General features: G+C 40.1%; 1 pseudogene; it reads right to left on the reverse strand.

Moving 5' to 3' along the window:
• Positions 1-374: 374 nt before the first annotated feature.
• LOC101422489 (ribosome biogenesis protein NOP53 pseudogene) lies at positions 375-5,046 on the reverse strand (annotated as a pseudogene).
• Between the last annotated feature and the right edge of the window lie 1,679 nt (positions 5,047-6,725).

Below are 6,725 nucleotides of genomic sequence, written 5' to 3' on the forward strand. Positions count from 1 at the left end.
GGGAAGGGAGAGAAATAAAATAAAATAAACCTTAAAAATAAAATAAAAGGAAGAACAAAGTTGGAAGACTCTCTCTGTCACACTTAGAGCATATTATCTAGTGACAGTAGTAAAAACAGATGGTACTGGCGTAAAGATAGATTGACCAATAGAATTAAAAGGAGCGTTTGGAAATAGACACTCATTTCTATGGTCAAGTGATTTTTGACAAGGCTGTCAAATCCCCTCAACTGGGTCAGAATAGCCTATTCAACAAATGGTGCTGGGATAACTGGAATCCCCTCCCCACCCAGTCACACACACATGCACACACGTCAGAAGGTGCCTTATTAAGGGACAGGGGCTCTCACGAATCTCCTGGAAGGTTTGCTTCTCTAGAGTTTCACTTTGTATGTGTCCCTGAACTTGGCTCCCTCCTGAGACTCTATCATGTTTCTTCTCTGGAAGCTCTAGAAACCTGTCACAGAAGATATTACCCCTGGGCTTCAGGGTACTGAGTGAGTCAGACAGCTCCTAGCTCGGCTGAACTTAGATGTCAGGGCCTGACCCTTGAGCCGCCCCAACCTACAGGGCTCCTGCGGCCTCATTCCAGCAGGCTGCACCACAGCCTGCTGCGCCCTCAGCAGCCAAGCAGCCTTTTCCCGCCGCTGTTGCTGTACTGTCTTCTTCTCTGTGGTGGTCAGGTGTCTGGGCATGGACCCTCGCCCTCCGACTCCCCATCCCAGTAGGACTGCTTCAGAAGCACATGTCCCAGAGCATAGACTCCTGGGTCATGGTCAGCTACATGGTGGGCAGGGCCAGCTGCTGCTTCAGCATCTCCACTCCTTCTGCTGCTGCAACTTTACTTCATAGGTGGCCAGGAGTAGGGTCTGGTGGGTCTTCAAAGGATGGGTTGTAGGAGGCCCTGGCTGGCGTTACCTCCACAGCGGGCATTTGGGAGTGCTTGATGTGGAAATGCAGAGGCCCCTTGACTCCTTTCTTCTTGGTCTGCTCTGGATAAAAGGTGTCCTGGCCAAGCAATAGCTGTCAAGTTGTTGGTTGGGGTCCAAAGATCACAGAAGGGCTTCTGGATGGTGTCCTGGGGCCAGGCTTGGCCTTGGTCATGGGAGGGTTGAGGAGCCAGGACAGGAAGGGCCCTGAGCAACTCCCAGGGCATCTTGCCCTGATTCACTCACTCCTCCCATAGTTGCTCTTTCCACATAAACAAAAATGGGTGAGGATATCTTTGGGGGCAGGGATCTTAGATTTGTTCTCAAGAATGAGGTCAATTGGCAGGTTTCTTGAGTAGCACTGACTTCTTCTGGCCTTTGGTTCTTTTCTTCAGGACTTTCTCCTTTGGGCCAGTGTCCACAAAGTGCTAATTTCCTATCAGAAACCATGGAGGAAAGAAGGCAGTGGTATAATATATTTAAGATACTGAAAGAGAAAAACTGCCAGCCAAGAATCTTATATCTGGCAAGATTGTCTTTCAAAAATGAGGATGAGTTTAGGATATTCACAGATAAACAGACCCTGAGAGACTTTGTAACCAAGAGACCAGCTTTGAAGGAAATACTAAAGGAAGTACTACTCCCTGAAAAGAAAAGACAGGAGAGACTCTTGGTGACGTCTAGAAATGAAGATTGTATCAGTAAAAGGCAACTAAAAGTACAAAAAGCATAGTGAAAAATAAGATGTAACAGATAAAACCAAAGGTCAAAAAGGATGAAGAACTGCCTTTACAGTAATAACCTTTAATGTTAATGAATTAAACTTCCCTATCAAAAGACACAGACTGGAAGAATGAATAAGCCATCTACATGCCATATACAAGAGACCCACCGTAGACCGAGGATATAAATAGATATGAAGTGAAAGTCTGGAAAAAGATATTCCACACATGCAGTAACCAAAAAAAAAAAGGAGTTGCTATACTTACATTTATACTTACATAGGATGAAATAGACTTTAAAATCAAATCAAAGCTGCTATTAGAGACAAGGAAGAACATTATGTATTAATAAAAGGGGCAATTCCCCAGGAAGATATAATCATAAATGTATATGCCCCTAACCAGGATGCCACAAAGTAGATGAGGCAAACACTGGCAAAACTGAAGGGAGAAATAGCTGCCTCTACAATAAGAGTTGAAGACTCCAATACACCACTCTTATCATTGGATAGAACATCTAGTCAGAGGAACAATAAAGAAATAGCTTAAATAATATGATAAATGAACGAAACTAAATAGTCATATACAGAACAATACACACTAAAACAGCAGGATATACATTCTTCTTAAGTGTTCATGGGTGCTTCTCCAGGATAGACCATATTTTGGGTCATAAAATAGATCTCAATAAATTTAAAAAGAGATAAATTATATAAAGCACTTACTCTAAGCATAATGGAATAAAGCTAGAAATCAACAACAGGCAGAAAAGGGGGAAATTCACAAATATATGGAGATTAAATACTACATTCTTAAATAATCAGTAGGTCAAAGAAGAGATTGCAAAAGAAATTAATAAATATATTGAAATGAATGAAAATAAGGAACCAATGGGATGCAGTGAAGGCAGTGCTGAGAGGGAAATTTATAGCCCTCAATCTGGCATTAAAAAAGAAGAAAGAGCTAAAACCAATGACCTACTTACACAGCCGGAGGAAATAGAAAAAGAAGAGCAAACTATTCCCAAAGCAAGCAGATGGAATGAAATAACAAAGATCAGAGCAGAATCAAATTAAATTGAGAAAAACAACAACAAAAAAAAAACCAATAGAATTAACAAAACCAAAAGTTTGTTCCTTGAGAAGATTAACAGAATTGACAAACTCTTAGATAGACTGACAACTTTAAAAAAAGAGAGAAGAGGGAAGCGGACTTTGGCCCAGTGGTTAGGGCGTCCGTCTACCATATGGGAGGTCCGCGGTTCAAACCCCGGGCCTCCTCGACCCGTGTGGAGCTGGCCATGCGCAGTGCTGATGCGCGCAAGGAGTGCCGTGCCACGCAAGGGTGTCCCCCGCGTGGGGGAGCCCCCACGCGCAAGGAGTGCGCCCGTGAGGAAAGCCGCCCAGCGTGAAAAGAAAGTGCAGCCTGCCCAGGAATGGCGCTGCCCACACTTCCTGTGCCGCTGACGACAACAGAAGTGGACAAAGAAACAAAAGCAGACAAAGAAACAAGACGCAACAAATAGACACCAAGAACAGACAACCAGGGGAGGGGGGGAAATTAAATAAATAAATAAATCTTTAAAAAAAAAAAAAAGAGAGAAGATACAAATAAATAAAATCAAAAGTGAAAACATCACACAAATAAAAGAGATCATAAGAGGATACTATAAACAACTGTATGCCAACAAACTAGACAATGTAGATGAAATGGGAAAATACCTAGGAACATATGAACAACCTACACTAACACTGGAAGAAATAGAAGACCTCAACAAACCATTCACAAGTAAAGAGATTCAAGTAATTATCAAAAACTCCCCAAAATGAAAAGCCCAGGACCAGATGGCTGGTGAATTCTACCAAGTATGGAAAGATTTAATACCAATCTGACACAAACTCTTCCAAAAATTTGAAAACGAAGGAATGCTATCAAAGTCATTCTATAAAGCCAGTATCATGCTAATGCCAATGCCAGATAAAGATATTACAAAAAATGAAAATTATATTTCCCTAATGAACACAGATGCAAACATCCTCAAGAAAATATTCACTAATAGAATCCAACAACACATTAAATGATTTATTCATCGTGACCAAGTGGGTTTCATACCAGGCATGCAATGATGGTTCAACACAAGATAATCAGTCAGTATACCACATTAATAAATCAAAGAGGAAAAAATCACATGATCATCTTGATTGATGCAGAAAAAGCTCTTGACAAAATACTACATATTTTCTCAATAAAAATACTCCAAAAGACAGGAATTGAAGGAAACTTTCTAAACATGATAATGGGCATATATGAAAAACCCACAGCTAACTTTGTACTCAATGGTGAAACTGAAAGCTTTCCCATTGAGATTGGGAACAAAACAAGGATGCCTGCTGTCACCACTGTAGTTCAATAAAGTGCAAGAGCTAGAGCAATCAGGCAATAAAGTGCACCCAGATTGGAAAGGAAGAATCAAAACTTTCACCATTTGCAGATGATATGATCCTATACCTAGAAATTCCTGAAAAATCTACAACAATGTTACTAGAGCTAATCAATGAGTTCAGCAGGGTGGCAAGATACAGGATTAATATGCAAAACTCAGTAGTGTTTCTATTCATTAGTAATGAGCAATCTGAGGAGGAACTCAGGAAATAGTTCCATTTACAATAGTGACTAAAAGAATCAAATATTTAGGAATAAACCTAACCCAGGACTTAAAGCACTTGTATTCAGTAAACTACAATATATTGCTGAAAGAAATCAAAGAACTTTTAAATAAATGGCAGGGCATTCCATATTCATGGACTGGAAGACTAAATATTGTTACCATGTCAATTATACTGAAATTGATATACAGACTCAATGCAATCCTGATAAAAATTCCACCAGAATTTTTAACAAAATGGAAAATGCAATTATCAAATTTATTTGGAAGGGTAAGGGGCCCCAATAGCCAGAAATATCCTACAAAGGAAGACTGAAGTTGGAGGACTCTCACTTTTTGAGTTTAAATCATATTACTTAGGGGAGCAGAAATGGCTAACGTGGTTGAGCACCCGCCTCCCATATGGAGGTGCCAGGTTCAGTTCCTGGTATCTCCTGAATAAACAAAAACAAAAGCAAGCAAAACAAACAAACAAAAAATCTCAGGAGGGCCAATATGGCTCAGTGGTTGAGCACAGGCTTCTCACATACAAGGTCCTCGGTTCATTCCCAGTCCCAGTACCTAAACAACAGCAACAACAAAACACTATTACTTAGCTACAGTGGTAAAAACAGCATGGTGCTGGCATAAAGATAGACATATAGACCAATAGAACTGAAATGATGGTTCAGAAACAGACCCTTACATCTATGATCAAGCGGTTTTTGACAAGGCTGTCAAGTCCACCCATCTGGGTCTGAATAGTCTATTCAAAAAATGGTGTAGGAGAACTGGATATCCATACCCAAAAGAAAGAAAGGGGACCCCTATCTCACACCTTATACAATAATTAATTCAAAATTATCAAAGACCTAAATATAAAAGCTAGAACCATAAAACCCATAGAAGAAAATGTAGGGAAACATCTTTAAGACCTGGTGGTAGGAGGTGGTTTCTTAAAATTACACTGTAAACATGAGCAACAAAAGAAAAAATGGATATACGGGACCTCCTCAAACTTAAACACTTGTGCCTCAAAGGACTTTGTCAAGAAAGTGAAAAGGCAGGCGGCGAGCTTGGCCCAGTGGTTAGGGTGTCTGTCTGCCACATGGGAGGTCTGCGGTTCAAACTCCGGACCTCCTTGACCCGTGTGCAGCTGGCTCATGCACAGTGCTGATGCGCGCAAGGAGTGCCCTGCCATGAAGGCGTGTCCCCCGCATAGGGGAGCCCCACGTGCAAGGAGTGTGCCCCGTAAGGAGAGCCACCCAGTGCGAAAGAAAGTGCAGCCTGCCCAGGAATGGCTCTGCAAACATGGAGAGCTGACACAGCAAGATGACGCAACCAAAAGAAACAGATTCCCATGCCACTGACAACAACAGAAGCAGACAAAGAAGACGCAGCAAACAGACAATGGGGGGGGGTAATAAATAAATAAATTAAAAATAACATCTAAAAAAAAAATGAGGTCATAGGGTCCATCTTTTAAAAAAAAAAAAAGAAAGTGAAAAGGCAGCCCCCCTCAATGGGAGAAAAACATAGAACTGGCAATCTCTCTACTAGGAATATATCCAGAAGAACTGAAAAGAGAGATGCAAACAGACATTTACACATTGATGTCCATATGATGGAATACTATGCTGCTGTATGAAGAATGAAATTGGGACACATATGACAACATGGATGAAACCTGAGGACAAATTACGCCAAGTGAAAAAATCCAGACACAAAAGGACAATTGTACTGTATGTTCTAGCTAATTTAATTATATATGAAGAATAAACACATGAACTTAAAACCTAGAATGTAGGTTACTAGGAGATAGGATGAGGGCTGAGAAGGGGTACTGATGCTTAATGTATGTAGAATTTTCAATTAGCTGGACTATAAAAGTGTGAAATGGATAGAGTTACTATAACATATTATAGTAAGAACAAATAACACAGTTTATAAATGGGATTGTGGCTGAAAGGAGTAGTCTGGGGATTTAAATGTCAACTGAAAGAAAACTAGAGAATAATCTCGGGACTGAATAACATAGTGAACCCAGAGGTGGATGAAGATTATGGTTAATAGTACAAAAACCAGAACCATCTTCTATGAACTTGAACAATTGTCATTAATAGTACAAATACAAAAATGTTCTTCTATCAAGTACAACAAAGGTACTATACTATTACAAGGTGATAAGAATATGGTGATGCATGAGAAAAATACAATTAATGTAATCTATGACTATAGTTAACAGTAATATTGTAATATTCTTGCGGCAATGTCAAAGAAGGTACTATATAAACACTAAGGGTCAAAATAGGGGCATATGGGAATTTTTCTTTTGGACTAAGGAAAACATTCAAAAATTTACTGAGGCAATGACTGCACAACTCTGTGATGAAACTGAGAGTGATGGAGTGTAAACTTTAGATAGACTGT

Source organism: Dasypus novemcinctus, chromosome 3, assembly GCF_030445035.2.
Source record: "Dasypus novemcinctus isolate mDasNov1 chromosome 3, mDasNov1.1.hap2, whole genome shotgun sequence".
NCBI classification, from domain to species: domain Eukaryota; kingdom Metazoa; phylum Chordata; class Mammalia; order Cingulata; family Dasypodidae; genus Dasypus; species Dasypus novemcinctus.